The 17316-nt window shown below is 42.3% G+C and overlaps 1 protein-coding gene across 5 annotated transcripts in view; it reads left to right on the top strand.

The window, feature by feature from the left end:
• Positions 1-14414: 14414 nt before the first annotated feature.
• Positions 14415-17316, top strand: part of DCTN1 (dynactin subunit 1) — a 31097-nt gene continuing 28195 nt past the window's right edge. For 2 of the 5 annotated variants that reach the window (XM_023188063.2, XM_023188061.2), the window contains exon 1: positions 14415-14708. The gene's annotated coding sequence lies outside the window, so the exon portion shown is untranslated. The remainder of the gene's footprint in view (positions 14709-17316) is intronic. The other 3 variants (XM_023188059.3, XM_023188064.3, XM_023188060.3) reach the window with 3 other exon arrangements.

The following is a 17316-nucleotide window of genomic DNA, read 5'->3' as shown; positions in this document are numbered from 1 at the left end:
TTTTTTTTTTTTTTTTGAGACGGAGTCTCGCTCTGTCACCCAGGCTGAAGTGCAGTGGCGCCATCTCAGCTCACTGCAAGCTCCGCCTCCTGGGTTTACGCCATTCTCCTGCCTCAGCCTCCTAGGTAGCTGGGACTACAGGCGCTGCCACCTCGCCCGGCTAGTTTTTTGTAGTTTTTAGTAGAGACGGGGTTTCACCGTGTTAGCCAGGATGGTCTCGATCTTCTGACCTCCTGATCCGCCCGTCTCGGCCTCCCAAAGTGCTGGGATTACAGGCTTGAGCCACCGCGCCCGGCTGTAAGTTCATTTTTTAAAAGCTCTATTTGGGCCCCCAATTCGAACCTTGGCCAAATTTCTGCAATAAACACTTCTAGTTAAAAAAAAAAGATCTATTTTCCAACTTACTATTTTTTTTCTTCAACCACGGCCAATCTCTTGTTTATTCCATCAGTAACCTTATGTTACCGATCATTATTTTTTTAATTAATTAATTTTTTTTTGAGATGGAGTCTCACTCTTGTCACCTAGGCTGGAGTGCAGTGTCGCAATATCAGCTCACTGCAACCTCTGCCTCCTGGGTTCAAGTGATTCTCCTGCCTCAGCCTCCTGAGTAGCTGGGATTACAGGTACCCACCACCATGCCCGGCTAATTTTTGTATTTTTAGTAGAGACAGAGTTTCACCCTGTTGGCCAGGCTAGTCTTAAACTCCTGACCTCAGGTGATCCACCTGCCTTGCCCTCCCAAAGTGCTGGGATTACAGGTGTGTGAGCCACTACGCCCAGCCCATTATTTTTTTATTACTAGATTTTATAGTTAGTTATTTTCCAATCTACCTGGTCAATTTTTATCCTCTCCTGTTCTTTTCTTATATTTTAAATCCTCCTATGTGTTTTAAAAACATACTTAGCTTATTCATTTTATAACTGTAACTGAAAATTCCAGTATCTATAATCTTTGCAGGCTTGAACAGTTTATGGTGGCTTGTTTCCTGTGTTTTTAGTGACTGTAAACTCATCCTTCTTGGAACTATAGCTGTAGAAATTATTTAAGACTGGAATTAGGAATGACGCATTCCCTCATTACATTTCGTTTGGCCAGGTTCCCAGGAGTACTAACCAACTTGGTACCACTTCAAATTAAATTTTTGTTTTGGGACTTTTAAAATACATATATATATTTTCTATATATATATATTTTCTATGTATATTTTCTATATTTTTTCTATATATATTTCTCTCTCTCTCTCTCTCTCTCTCTCTATATATATATATATTCTGGTCCTAAACTTGTATGAGTACATGCTTATTATTTGAATAATCAGAGAAGATTTCTTTTCCTCACCACTAAGATAGGCTTTTACCCTTACTGTTTCCCTCTGGAAGGGACTCCTTTTTGTTGTTTTTCACTCTCTGGAGGATGTTACTCTTTTTCCTGGTCTATGTGTGTGGTGGAGTATAGTTCTCCATCCCAACCATCCATGATTTCATTTTCTGTCCCTATCCCCCACCCAACTCCAACCTTTTTTTTTTTTTCTTTGAGATAGTGTTTCGCTTGATGGTCTCAAACTCTGGGCTTAAGTGATCCTCCTTAAGGATCGCTTGGCTCCCCAAAGTGTTAGGATTACAGGTGTGAGCCACCATGCCTGGCATTCTATTACTTCTTATGGACTTTTAAACCCAGGTTCCAGACCACCACAGGTTGACTACTTAGCAAACACTGGCTCCAGTGATCACCTGTGTTTTGGGATTCATATTTTCCTATCATCTCTATACTCTGAAGAATTTTCTTACTTTCCTACCAGTCCAGTCAGGCAATATAAATAGTTGTGTGTGTGTGTGTGTGTGTGTGTATGTTTTGTTCTCCCAACCTGCAGCTGGAGTCACCCCAAGTTGGCCCCAAAGCAAGAGAGTTCCCACAAGGGAGCCCCCCAAACCATCTTGAGATGGGGCTGGTTGGGATTCCAAAGAAGGAAGCACTAAATGCCTGGGGTATCGGTTCAAAGCATTTATTTGAAGAACTCACATATAGAGTGCTGCAGCATATTTTCAAGATGGACAGAGAGAAAAACGTGATGTCTTACCTAGGTAAGTCCACAAGGAGGGGTCAGGGTATGGAGTTCAAATGGGGGTTTAAGAAATTTGGCACAGGGCTGGGGCCAGTTTCTTTCAGTATTTTGGGCAACCTAGATACCTTTAACAATGCCTGGAAATGTTCAAGGCCCCAGTTTGGGTTCAATCTTGCTGGGAAAAACCTGTAGCTGGTGGGGTCACAGAGTGACCCAGAAAGTTGAGGGGGTGGACTGGGGATCCGTATGGTGAAAGAGTGTGTGTGGTTGTTAAATATTATATCCAGTATTTTTAGTTGCACTATATCAGGAGAAGTTTCCGTGATATTTAGTCCATGGTAGCACCAGAAATGGAAGCACTCAATTTGTTCCTCTCTCTCTCCCTCCTTCCCTCCCTTTTTTCCTTCTTTTATTCTTTCCTTTCTTGCTTGCTTTTGCATTTGAATACCTAATTGTCCCAGCACCATTTTTGAATGGTGTATCTTTCCCTCACTGATCAGTAATACAAATTTTGTCATATATTGAGTTTTTGGCCTGGTGTGGTGGCTTGCACCTGTAATTCCAGCGCTTGGGGAGGCCAAGGTACAGGGATCAATTTAGGCCAGGAGTTCAAGACCAACGTAGGCAACATGGCAAGACCCTGTATCTACAAAAATAAAGATAAAAAAATTATCCAGGTGTGGTGATGCGTGCCTGCAATCCTAGCTATTCAGGAGGCTGAGGCAGGAGGATTGCTTGAGCCCAGGAGTTACAGGTTACAGCTATGATCACACCACTACATTCCGGCCTGGGTCACAGAGTGAGAACCTGTTTCTAAAACAATAATAATAATTTTGAAAAATGAAGCTTTTGTAGGTATATGTGTTAGTTTGTTTTTAGATCTAGACTCTTTCTATCCCTACATCAATACCACATTGCTTTACTTAATAAACTTTAAAATAAGCACACACACACACACCCCCACACCCTCAACTGTCTTTTTTTTTTTTGAGATGGAGTCTTGCTGTGTTGCCCAGGCTGGAGTGCACTGGTGCGATCTTGGCTCACTGCAAGCTCTGCCTCCTGGGTTCAAGTGATTCTCCTGTCTCAGCCTCCCAAATAGGTGGAACTACAAGCGCCCGCCACCATGCCCGGCTAATTTTTGTATTTTTAGTAGAGACGGGGTTTCACCATGTCAACTGTCTTCTTTTTTTTCAGAAGTTTCTTGGCTAATTTTTTGCCTTTTGCTTTTTTCTACAAAATTACTAATTTATTGTCAAGTTCCTAGAATATCCTGATAGGATATTGATTGGCGTTATCTCAAATACATATTATTAATAAGGGCAACTAACTTCTTTATGACTTTAAATTTTCCTATTCATGAATGTGTTATACCTCTCATTCATTTAAGCTTTTTTTTTTTTTTTTTCTGACAGAATCTCATTTCTTTGCCCAGCCTGGAGTACAGTGACACAATCCCTGCTCACTGCAACCTCTGTCTCCTGGGTTCAAGTGATTCTCCTGCCTCAGCCTCTCGGGTGATTACAGGTGGGTGCCAGCACACCTGGCTAATTTTTGTACTTTTAGTAGAGATGGAGTTTTGCCATGTTGGCCAGGTTGGTCTCGAACTCCTGACCTCAAGTGATCCATTAGCCTCGGCCTCCCAAAGTGCTGGGATTATAGCCGTGAGCCACAGGCTAACTTTAATATATGTTTCCAAATACAATTTTATAATTTTGGGTTGTGCACATCTCTCATCTCTCTCAGTCTTTTTATTTTTTTGAGATGGAGGCTCTCTCTGTCACCCAGGCTGGAGTGCAGTGGCACAATCTCGGCTCACTGCAACCTCTGCCTCCCAGGTTCAAACGATTCTCCTGCCTTGGCATCCTAAGTAGCTAGGATTACAGGTGTACACCACCACACCCGGCTAATTTTTGTATTTTTAGTAGAGACAGGGTTTCACCATATTGGTCAGGCTGGTCTCAAACTCCTGACCTCGTGATCTGCCTGCCTCGGCCTCCCAAAGTGCTGAGATTACAGGCGTGAGCCACTGAGCCCGACTAGGTTGTGCACATATTTTGTTGCTTATTACTAGGTGCATCAGTTTCATTTCAAAAATTATATAATTTAACTTTTCATTGTTGGTTAGAGAAATGCAATTGAGTTTTGCATGTTGATTTTATACCTAGCCATGTTGCTAAATATTTTCTAATCAATTCTAATAATTTGCAGATTATTTTGGCTTGTTTTTTTTTTTTTTTTTTTTTTTTTTTTTTGAGGTGGAGTCTTGCTTCTTCGCCCAGGCTGTTGTGCGATGGTGCAATCTCGGCTCACTGCGACCTCTGCCTCCCTCCCAGATTCAAGCAATTCTCCTGCCTCAGCCTCCCAAGTAGCTGGGATTACAGGTATGTGCTAGCATGCCCAGCTAATTTTTTTATTTTTAGTTGTGACGGGGTTTCACCATGTTGGCCAGACTGGTCTCAAACTACTGACCTCAAGTGATCCACCCACCTTGACCTCCCAAAGTGCTGGGATTACTAGCGTGAGCCACTGCACCCGGCCTATTTTGGCATTTTCCATGTAAGTCATCATATCATCTGTGAAAAATGACAGTTTAATTTCCTTCTTTCTAATCTTTATGTCTTTTATATGTGTTTTTCTTGCCTCGATGCAGTAGTTCACATACAGTGTTGATCAGACTCAGAGATATTCGGCATCTTTGTATTCCTGATTTTAGAGAATCTAATGAGATCTTGCCTTCTTTTCAAGGATCTGTATTTGTTTTAACAAAAAACCTTCATCTGTAGATTATTTTCTTTATGATTTCTATGGTGATTCACTTGTTTCTTTTTACTTTTGAAAATTCTTTTACTTTTTAAACTTGCATGGTCCTAGGTCCCCATTGTACTTTTATGGTTGTTCTGGGTTATCCTACATTGCGGATTCTTCGTACCACACAGTTTTCAAGGTACCCCGAGTGGACCACCCTCTTGCTGTTCCCTACCCCCCTCAGAAGGAAACAGGGTATGGTCCCTAAGCCACCTTGTCTCCTCATACTCTACTTGTATGTTGTAACAAACCAGGCAATGAACACACATGTGGTCCTTTCCTGAAGGGCCAGACCCTCTCATAAAAGTGTAACAAAGTGGGGAGAAGAAGGACTAAAGCATTATCTCCATACTGACCGATATGGTAGCCCTTGGCCACATGTGGCAATTGAGCACCTGAAATATGGCTAATGTAACTGAGAAATGGAATTTTGTTTTATTTTATTTTATTTTATTTTTTTTGAGACGGAGTCTCGCTCTGTCCCCCAGGCTGGAGTGCAGTGGCCGGATCTCAGCTCACTGCAAGCTCTGCCTCCCGGGTTTACGCCATTCTCCTGCCTCAGCCTCCCGAGTAGCTGGGACTACAGGTGCCCGCCACCTCGCCTGGCTAGTTTTTGTTTTTTTTTGTATTTTTTAGTGGAGACGGGGTTTCACCGGGTTAGCCAGGATGGTCTCAATCTCCTGACCTCATGATCCACCCGTCTCAGCCTCCCAAAGTGCTGGGATTACAGGCTTGAGCCACTGCGCCTGGCCGGAATTTTAGTTTTTATTTATTTTTAATTAATTTTATGTTTAAAAATGTACACATTTAAATATTCAGCTCAGTTATTGGAAAATATATTTAAATGTTTGAAATAAGTTGCATACCTGCATCTACATTTTTAGGCTGAGCCTGGTGGCTCAGGCCTGTAATCTCAGCTTTGAGAGGCTGAGGCAAGAGGATCATTTGAGGCCAGGAGTGCAAGACCAGTCTGTCCAACATAGAAAGACCTTATATCTGAAATTAATGAATGAACGAATAAATAAATAAATAAATCTACTTTTTCAATTGTAAATTTTATGCAATCTAAACCAGATCAACGATGTCCCATGAAAACTTAGCAAGATGTAGTAAAAATGCAAAATAAAGATTGCATTCTAAAGACAGTACAAAAAAAAAAGAATGTAAAATGCCTCATTTTTGTATTGATTACATGTTGAAATGATAATATTTTGAATATTCTGGGTAAAATAAAATATGTTGTTAAAATTAATTTCACCAGGCTGGGCAACATGGCAAAAACCCATCTCTACAAAAAATACAAAAATTTGCCAGGCATGGTGGCATGTGCCTGCAGTCCCAGCTACTTAGGAAGCTGAGGTGGGAGGATCACTTGAGCCTGGAGGGTGGAGGTTGCAGTGAGCTGAGATCATGCCATTGGACCCCAGCCTGGGCAACAGAACACGACCCTGTCTCAAAAAACAAACAAACAAAAATTAATTTCACCTTTTTTTTTTTAACTTTTACAAATTGTCGCTACTAAAAAATTTTAAATTATATGTGTGGCTGGCTTATATAAAATTTTATTTTGGCTGGCACATGTAATCTCAGCACTTTGGAAGGCTAAGGCAGGAGGATCATTTGAGCCCAAGAGTTCAAGATCAGTCTGGATAACATAGTGAGACTCTTTCCAAAAAATTTTAAAACATAGCCAGACACGGTGGCCTTTGGTCTCTCAGCTATTCCAGAGGCTGATGTAGGAGAATCACTTGAGCCAGGGAGGTTGAGGCTGCAGTGAGCCATGAAAGCGCCACTGCACTCTAGCTTGGGTGGCAAAGCAAGACCCTGTCTTAAAAAAATTAAGTTTTCTCCAGAAATTTTCTTTAAAATTTATTAACCTATTTCCCAACCAAAAACAATTTTAAAATTTACATTTATGCTTATTGGGCAGTGCTGGTATAGCTAATCTAGATGCTTCTCTCTCCCACACATGTCCTCCCTATGGCTTCGTCACCTTTGATTTGCTCTCTATTGATTCCCGTCTCCAAGCCTTTCAGTTTGAAAACCCACCTTCTCTTGGAAAACAGCATCCCTTTCCTCAGGGGGAGGATTCTCCCCTGGTTTCTTCCCCACATTCTATAATGCCTAGGATTCCACCCAGGTGAGCACAGATGTTCTTCTCTGTTCAGCATCACAGGTTGGGGGAAGGGCTCTAGTTATGTGAGTAGGAGTTTGGGGGTCCTTGTTCAGGTTCCCCGTTGGAGGAAGCCAAAGGCAGGCTGGGTCTCTTACAACAGCACCTATAAAGAAAAACACAGGACAAAGACAATATTAATTTTCCTTGAAGACCACTCAGCCTAATCAAATATTAAAAAAAAAAATCAATATTTCTCCTATTAGCATGTCCTGTCCTTATGATTCAGTAGGATCTCTTTCATGATGCTGAGAAACATTTGGGTCTTTCCTGAATCACCACCCCATCCCAACTGAGACCTGGCAGCTTTATATAAAAAACTCAATACATAGGGTTTTTTTGTTTGTTTGTTTTTTGACAGAGTCTCACTCTGTCACCCAGGCTGGAGTGCAGTGGCACAATCTTCGCTCACTGTGCAACTTCTGCCTCCCAGGCTCAAGCGATTCTCCTGCCTTAGCCTCCCAAATAGCTGAGATTATAGGTGTGCACCACCATGTCCAGCTAATTTTTTAAATATTTTTAATAGAGATGGGGTTTCACCATGTTGGTCAGACTGGTCTTGAACTCCTGGTGTCAAATAAAGACTCAGCACACAGGTTAAATGTTAAAGTCACTTAGGAGATACATACAGTAGTCACTCTGTGTCCATGGGGGATTGGTTCCAGGACACCCCTTGGATACCAAAATCCATGGAATGGCGTAGTATTTATATATAACCTACACACATTCTGTCGTATACTTTAGTTTTTTTGGTCAGATCATCATCAACATTAGTTTCTTATAGGCGCACTAACCCTACCGCACATGCAAGGGATCTAGGTTGCTTATTCTTTATGAGACTCTAACGCCTGATGATCTGTCACTGTTTCCCATCACCCCCAGATGGGACTGTCTTGTTGCAGGAAAACAAGCTTAGGGCTCCCACTGATTCTACATTATGCTGAGTTGTATAATTATTTCATTATACATTACAATGTAATAATAATAGAAATCAAGTATTCAATAAATGTAATGCACTTGAATCATCCCAAAACCATTTGCCCAACCCAGTCTGTGGAAAAATTGCCTTCTACAAAACAGGTCCCTGGTGCCAAAGAGGTTGGGAACTGTTTCTTTAAATAATGTCAGGTTATGGATGAAAACTAATACAATGTAAATACTTGTTATACTGTATTGTTTAGGGAATAATGACAAGGACAAAAGTCTGTACATGTTCACTATGGACACAACCATCCATTTTTCCCCTAATATTTTCAATCCAAGGATGGTTGAACTCACAGATACAGAGGGCCAACTGTATTTTATTTCATGGCAGATCAGTATGTACTAATATGGACAACTTCTGAGATATATTGTCTGTATTATTCCGTTCTCACACTGCTATGAAGAAATACCTGAAACTCGGTGATATGGTTTGACTGTGTCTCCACCAAAATCTCATCGTGAATTGTAGCTCCCATAATTCCCACATGTCATGGGAAGGACCCAGTGGGAGGTAATTGAATCATGGGGCCAGGTCTTTTCCATGCGTTTCTCCTGAAAGTGAATAAGTCTCATGAGAACTGATGGTTTTATAAAGGGCAATTCCCCTACACACCCTCTCTTGCCTGCCACTATGTAAGATGTGACTTTGTTCTTCCTTCACCTTCTGCCATGATTGTGAGGTCTCCCCAGCCATGTGGAACTGTGAGTCAATTAAACCTCTTTCTTTTATAAATTACCCAGACTTACGTATGTCTTTATTAGCAGTGTTAGAACAGACTAATACAGTAAATTGGTACTGGGTAGTGGGGCACTTCTGTAAAAATACTTGAAAATGTGGAAGTGACTTTGGAACTAGGTAACAGGCAGACGTTGGAACAGTTTGGAGGGCTCAGAAGAAGACAGGAAATTGTGGGAAAGTTTGGAACTTCCTAGAAACCTGGAGAGCCCAGAAGACAGGAAGATGTGGGAAAGTTTGAAACTTCCTAGAGACTCGTTCAATGGCTTTGACCAAAATGCTGATAGTGATATGGACAATAAAGTCCAGGCTGAGGTGGTCTCAGATGGAGATGAGGAACTTTCTGGGAACTGGAGTAAAGATCACTCTTGCTATGCAAAAAGACTGGCAGCATTATGCCCCAGCCTAGAGATTTGTGGAACTTTGAACTTGAGAGAGATGATTTAGGGCATCTTGTGGAAGAAGTTTCTAAGCAGCAAAGAGTTCAAGAGGTGACCTGGGTGCTGTTAAAGCATTCAGTTTTATATATTCACAAATATATGATTTAGAATTGGAACTTATACTTAAAAAAGAAGCAGAGGAGAAATTCAAGCCAGCTGGAGAAGTTTGCATAAGTAATGAGGAACCAAAAGTTAATCAATAAGACAATGGGGAAAATGTCTCCAGGGCATGTCAGAGACCTTCACGGGCGGCCCCTCCCATCACAGGCCAGGAAGCCGAGGAGATAAAAATGGTTTCATGGGGTGGGCCCAGAGCCCCCTGCTGTGGGCAGCCTGAGGACTTGGTGTCCTGAGTTCCAGCCTCTCCAGCTGTGACTAAAAGGGGCCAAGGTACAGCTTAGCCCATTGCTTCAGAGGGTGGAAGCCCCAAGCCTCCGCAACTTCCATGTGGTATTGAGCCTGCAGGTACACAGAGATCAAGAATTGAGGTTTGGGAACCTCTACCTAGATTTCAGAGGATATGTGGAAATACCTGAATGTCCAGGCAGAAGTTTGCTGCAGGAGTGGGACCCTCATGGAGAACCTCTACTATGGCAGTGCAGAAGGAAAATATGGAATTGGAGCTCCCACACAGACTCCCCACTGGGGCACTGCCTAGTGGAAGTGTGAGAAGAGGGCCACCATCCTCCAGACCCCAGAATCATAGATCCACCAACAGCTTACATCATGTGTCTGGCAAAGCCACAGACACTCAACGCCAGCCTGTGAAAACAGCCAGGAGGGGGCAGTACCCTGCAAAGTCACAGGTGAAGAGCTATCCAAGGTAATGGGTGCCCCTGTCTTGCATCAGCATGTCCTAGATGTGAGACATGAAGTCGAAGGAGATCATTTCGCAGCTTTAAAATTTGACTTCTCCACTGGATTTTGTACTTGCATGGGGCCTGTAGTCCCTTCGTTTTGTCCAATTTCTCCCATTTGGAATGGATGTATTTATCCAATGCCTGTACCCGCATTGTATCTAGGAAGTAACTAACTTGCTTTTGATTTTACAGGTTCATAGGTGGAAGGAACTTGCCTTGTCTCAGATGAGACTTTGGACTGTGGACTTTTTGAGTTAATGCTGAAATGAGTTAAGACTTTGGGGGACTGTTGGGAAGGCATGATTGGTTTTGAAATGTGAGAACATGAGATGTGGGAAGGGCCAAGAGTGGAATGGTATGGTTTGGCTGTGTCCCCACCCAAATCTCATCTTGAATTGTAGCTCCCATAATTCCCATGTGTCATGGGAGGGACCCAGTGTGAGGTAATTGAATCATGGGGGCAGGTCTTTTTCATGCTCTTCTCATGATAGTGAATAAGTCTCATGAGATCTGATATTTGTTTTTTGTTTTTTTGAGATGGAGTCTCTCTCTGTTGCCAGGCTGGAATGCAGTGGCACGATCTTGGCTCACTGCAACCTCCACTTCCCAGGTTCAAGCGATTCTCCTGTCTCAGCCTCCTAAGTAGCTAGGACTACAGGTGCGCACCACCACACCCAGCTAATTCTTTTTTTTTTTTTTTTTTTTTTTTTTTAGTAGAGACAGGGTTTTACCATGTTAGCTAGGATGGTATCAATTTCTTGACCTTGTGTCCACCCACCTCGGCCTCCCAAAGTGCTGGGATTGCAGGTGTGAGCCACCATGTACAGCCTGATCTGATGGTTTTATAAAGGGAAGTTCTCCTACACACCCTGTCTTGCCTGCTGCCATCTAAGACATGACTTTGATCTTCCTTCACCTTCCACCACGATCGTGAGGCCTCCCCAGCCATGAGGAAGTGTGAGTCCATTAAACCTCTTTCCTTTATAAATTACCCAGTCTTGGGTATGTCTTTATTAGCAGTGTGAGAACAGACTAATACAATGGGTAATTTATAAAGAAGAGAGGTTTAATTGACTCACAGTTTCACATTGTGGGGGAGGCCTCAGGAAACTTACAATCATGGCAGAAGGCAAAAGAGAAGCAGGCACCTTCTTCACAGGGTGGCAGGATGGAGTGAGTGCAAGCAGGAGAAATGCCAGACGCTTATAAAACCATGAGATCTTGTGAAAACTCACTCACTATCACAAGAACAGCATGGGGAAAACTGCTTCCATGATCCAATTTCTTCCACCTTGTCCCACCCTTCACACGTGGGGGTTATGGGGATTACAATTCAAGGTGAGATTTGGGTGGTGACACAGAGCCAAGCCATATCATTGTCCAATGGGGATAAAAGCAAAATTCAGAACAATGTGTATAGGAAGCTGCAATTTGCATTTAAAATGCTTGTGTTCAGAGCCTAATTCTGAAACAGCACATAAAAAACTGGCATCAAGACTTGATTTGGGTAGGAATCTTGGGTATGGAATAAGTGAGAAATGCACTTGTTTCTAAAAAATATGTGCACACATATTTGCAATGGCTAAAAGATGTGTTAAGTAAAATTGACGGGACTCCATTGATTTGGACTGAGCTCCTGCACTGGACTCCAACAGACCAAATGGAAATGGAGTTACTCAACTAAAGTTCCATGTCACCAAACCAAAGTTAAATTGTTTATCTGATTTTCTGAGAAATCACAAGAGAGATGATAGCCAAATCCCCAAATAGGCCAGTTTTTAACCAGGATGATAAGGAAATCCCTTCTGCTTTAACCCTTGTAAGGAAAATAACCTGAAGTAGCCTGGTGTTAACCAATCTGATTTTTAAAAAGTTATGCTGGCCGGGTGTGGTAGCTTATGCCTGCAATCCCAGTACTTTGACAGGCTGAGATGGGAAGATCACTTGAGCCCAGGAGTTTGAGAGTAGCCTGAGCAACATGGCAAAACCTTGTCTCTACAAAAAATACAAAATTAGCCAGGCATGGTGTTATGTGCCTATAGTCCTAGCTACTCAGGAGGCTGAGGTGGGAGGACTTATTGAGCCCAGGAGGTTGAGACTGCAGTGAGTGGTGATTGCACCACTGTACTCCAGCCTGGGTGACAGAGCGAGACGCTATCTCAATATAAATAAATAAATACAGATAAAAATTAGGCTGTTTCCTTATTTCTACTTAAGTTACTTTATGAAATTCAACTGTCCTGCCATGCCTAATGGTATTCCTGTCTAAATCTTTAGTTGGGATGCTGCTAAATTCTTGAATTACTAATGAAAGCCAATGAGATCTTTAAATCCAATTTGTTGAAGTTTTATCTTTTGACTGGCAGAAATAACCCAAATGTCCATTGATGAAAGAATAGATAAAAGAAAATATAGCATATCCATATAATGGAATATATTTTGGCCATGCTACAACATGGATGAACCTTGAAGACATTATGCTAAGTGAAATAAGCCAGACACAAAAGGACACATATTACATGGTTCCACTTGTATGAGGTATCTAGAATAATCAAATTCATGAGACAGAAAGTAGGATAGTGATTACCAGGGGCTGGGGAAAGTGGAGAATGGTGAGATAGTGTTTAATGGGCACAGAGAGTTTTGTTTGCTTACTTGTTTGTTTTGGGTATGGAAAACTGAAAAAGTTCTGGAGATGGATAGTGGTGATGATTGCACAACAATGTGAATGTTCTGAGTGCCACTGAACTTAAACATGGTTAAAATGGTAAATTTCATGTTGTGTATGCTTTACCACAATTAAAATATGTATATGCAGTATCTTTTAAAGTCTTTATATTTACTTTTATATTCATTTTTCTTTAATTGAAGGAGATGGAAGACATTTCTACTAAAATTATAGATGCATTTATTATTTGACCAAGATGTATCCTACAGATATGCCTGCTCACATATGGAATGTCATTATGTTCAAAGTGATTCACTGCAACATTGTAATACTAAAAGACTGGAAATAAAGTATGTAACTAGAAGAAACTGGTTAATAAATTATGTGTATCCATGCAATAGAGTACTAAGCAACTGAAAAACAAATGAGGAAGATCTCTAATTTATTGATTTAGAAAGATTTTCAGGATAGATTAAGTGAAGAGAACTTATGCCAAGTGTATCTAGAATGCTACATTTGGCAAAGGAATGGGAGGAGTAAGACTATATATTCATATGAGCTTATGTTTGCACAAAACACTGAAAAGATAAACAAGAAGACACTAATAACAAGCGTTACCTGTAGCAGGCAAGGGGGATGGAGTTGATGGGAACCAGGGTTGAAGGGAGGTTTCTCTGTTTATATTCTAAAATAGTGTTCTGATTTTTGAACCATGTAAACATAGTACCTAATCAAAATAACAGTTATAAATATTTAGAAGGTGAAATAGGGAAAAGGGGGGAGTAATAAAGGGGATACTCAATTCATCCCTTCTACTGCTTACTGCCCCCCACATCAGCTTTATGAATGTTTTAGTTGGTTTCAAATCTGAGATTAACTGAAATAAATATAACATTACAATAGTTGTATTTTCGGCTCTTCACATGGATTAACTTAATCCTTCTAACAACATAATGAGATAGGTACCACATTAACATTCTCACTTTAACAAATAAGAAAACAGAGGCACAGAGAGGGTAAATAACTTTACTAGCTCTCACACAGCTAGTAAATTGCTGTTAGAATTTGAGCCCAGGTGGGTGTGGTGGCTCATGTCTGTAATTCCAGCACTTTGGGAGGCTGAAGCGGTTGGATCGCTTGAGCCCAGGGGTTCGAGACCAGCCTGGGCAACATTGTGAAACTCCGTCTTTACAAAAAAAAAGAAAAAAAGAAAACTAAAAGGACATGGTGGCGCGCGCCTGTAGACCCAGCTACTAGGGAGGCTGAGAGGTGGGAGGATCGCCTGAGCCTGAGAAGTCAAGGCTGCAATGAGCCATGATTGTGCGTGCTACCGCACTGCTGTTTAGGCAACAGAGCGAGACCTGTCTTAGAAAAAAAAGAATTTGAACCTATGTCTAAAATTTTAAAATGCCATTATGTAAATTTGTATTTTACATTCCCATCATAAGCGCATGAGAATGCCTGTATCCCCATATGACAGGTGACACTGAGGAGCAGCAAAACTTAATTTTCTCCCACAGGCTAATGGAGGAGATATGGTTTATCGCTATTGTTTTAATTAGCAGTTGTTAACACTTGGAATTGAGTCCTCCACACCCTCTGCGCTTTCTCCCCTCCGCCGAGAGGGGGCGCTCGCTACGACACGCCGATTTCTTATGGTCCTAATCGGCTTCCCAGGCACAGTGCGCGTGCGCTTAGCCTGTCCCAGGTGTCCAGCTTTGTGCCTGATTGATGTAATCCCGGCTGCGGTCGGCGCGCAGTTTTCAGTCAGGGCGGGACTGCGGGAAAAGAGCGTTCACTAGATCCAGAACGCCTCTAGGCCTCCAGGACGAAGGGTTCTGGGCGGTCCTAGAAGGGTCTGGCGACGAGTCGGACAGCCCACGAGGGCGGGGAGGGCGGGGCCGGCCCAGCAGGGTCTTGGGCGTCGGTCGTCTGTGGGGCCGGAGCTGGGCGCGGAGCCCCTGACAGTGCAGGTACGGAGGCGCGACCCTGCCAACCGTCTGCTCCGCCGGCCCACTACGTATTCGTGAGGTTGCCGGCGGTGGGCTGGGGATTCGGTGCTGGTCTAGGGCAAGACACCGAGCCCGGTGTGCGGGGCGGGGACTGGCAGGGATGGGCTGGATCAGGGGTAGGCGCTTGCCGGGGTCTGGGGGCTCCGCCTGAGCGTTTGCCCCGAGGCCCGTCTGACCCACCTCAGCTTTTCAGCCTAGCAGTGTTCTCTTGGGATCAGAGTGACTGCGCCTTAGAGTTCCTCCAGAACTGCAAGGGTCTCCCTTCCGTTCCTGCGAGCGTCCGAGGCGCCCCTGAATCCATACTGAGCTACAGGTTTCCTGTGGGCACATGGTTGAGAAATTCGTGTCAAACGGGGAGAAAAATCTTAAAGGACTCACAGCATGGGAGTCTGGATGTGGCTTGTGTGTGTGATCCTACTGCTGGGGTCCGCCTTAGCTGGCAAGATGATCCTTGAAGTCATCTTGCGCATCCCTTATCTTTAGACAGAACTACAGCTAAATCACACAGATAAGGATCTCTGCTGTTTTTAGAGGCAGGGGTTTGAAAAGTTACCCTCATTTATTGCAGTGAGGAGAGCAGCAAACCCATATTGATCACTGGCTACTCGGGTATACTTAAGGTACTGAGAGGCGAAAAGCGAGGAGGTAGAGATTGACATCCTTTACTTAATGTACTGCCAAAGCCTAAGCTATGAGATGTGAAAAGAGATAATGATAACTTTATTTTAAAAAGGCATTTTTGTTCTCAAAAGCTGTTGGAAAATTCGTGGTTAAACTTTACTACAGAATATTGCAGAGCCTTTAATATGCTAATAATATTTACCATGAATCTCCAACTGGGGGTATGGTATGCAGAATTTCCCAAATTTTACTAGGATATACTGTTATTCTTGGGTGATGCCCCAGGTTAACATGTGGAACCGTTTGGGAATTGGAGTTCCAGAATTAGAAATTCAGGGTTTAGAAGGGGCAGTAGGGGTCAGTGCGTTTTGAGTTTTAATGGTGTGCACGTGTAATGGGATCTCGTTACAGTACAGGTTATGATTGGTTCTGCATTTCTAACAAGTTCCCAGGTGATGCTCATGCTGCTGGCCCATGGAACACAATCTGAGTAGCAAAAGTGTAGATCACTGGATTGAAAGTTAGAGACCATGTTTTCCAGAACAGAGTATGCTGCCTTGAGAGATTCACTTTGTCTGTCCAGGCCTGTAAGATAGGAGTTTGGACTACAAGATCTCAAATATTTCTTTCAGATTTAAAATTCTGTGAGCCTAGTCTAGTTATCCCTGTAGTGTTGAATTCTGTCTAAAATATTCTTGCCAATTTGGTAAATTTTGCAGTTTGGCTTGAACATTTAAAATAATGGGGAATTGTCTACAAATAAGGCATCCCATTTTATTCTTGGAATAGCTCAAGAAGGAAGTTCTTCATGTTCCTGAAATACATCTCTGCAACTTTCATGCTGTTGGTCCTAGATTATCTCTTAATCAAACAAAAAAAGTGTCACCCATCTTCCTAAAAAGTTGACTCCAAGTATTAGATGACAGCTGTGCCTACTATGATTTTTGTAAGTGGAATTGTGTTTAATTCTTCCATTATGTTTAAGAAATCCCTTTCTTAAATTTGTCTTTGTTATGTGTGGAGTGTAGTGGGGCTTTGGCTGGACTTTGAAGGATGGGTGTGGCTTGCAAGACTAGAAAAGTATCTTAAGCAGCTGACAGTGGTGCAGAGATGGGATTGCATCTGTTGAATCCAGGATTGTTTGATTATAGCAAGAAATGAGATTATCAATGAGAGATGTCGGGCAGATGGGTGTAGGGACAAAGCAGTGTTTTAGCAGATGTATTTGCTTTACTGTGACGTATAAGGTGGTTGGAACTAGGGAAGGAGGGGGAGAGGGGGAGCTGGATAGGCTTTGCATAGCAATGTTAGAGAATTTAGGTTGATAATAATAATGCCTTGTATTTATGTATGACACTTTACAGAACTTTTCACAGGCATGATCTCATTTGATCTAATATTTCTATGAGGTAGGCAGAGCAGCTGTTATGCTGTTTTGTAGATGATGCACCAAAGAGGGTAAATGATTTGCCTTGATTTTCAAAGCTATTACATGGCAGACTGAATAATGATAGTGATAGTGGAGGAGAAAGGAAAGATGCAGGAGGGAGTACTAAGGACGAATTGATAAGTGGGGCCTGACTGACCATGAGGATACAAAGGAGAAGAAATTGTTAGGGAAGAGTCAAAGTAATTGGGTGAATCATAATGCCATTGACAACTGCCACTCTAGGTTTTACTCTGCAGCTGCTTGGAGTTACAGGTTGAGAGGGATTCTAGATGATTCCCAGGTTGCTTGGCCTGTCTACAGCTACTAGGTGATACTGGGTGCACTTGGACTATCCGTCTCATACCAAGTAAAATAGGAACTTGGTCCTCAGTGTCCCCTGAAGAGGTAAGAGCTGAAATATTGCCTGATTCATGTCTATATTAAGGTCCTTGCCATCCTGGAGACTCTTGACTTTGGCTTTTATCATTTTGCTTTTTTTTTTTTTTTTTTTTTTTTTTT

The sequence above is a fragment of the Piliocolobus tephrosceles genome, chromosome 15 (genome assembly GCF_002776525.5).
Source record: "Piliocolobus tephrosceles isolate RC106 chromosome 15, ASM277652v3, whole genome shotgun sequence".
In the NCBI taxonomy this organism is placed as follows: Eukaryota; Metazoa; Chordata; class Mammalia; order Primates; family Cercopithecidae; genus Piliocolobus; species Piliocolobus tephrosceles.
Note: the sequence above shows the minus strand (reverse complement) of the source record. Positions and strands in the feature narration are given on the sequence as shown.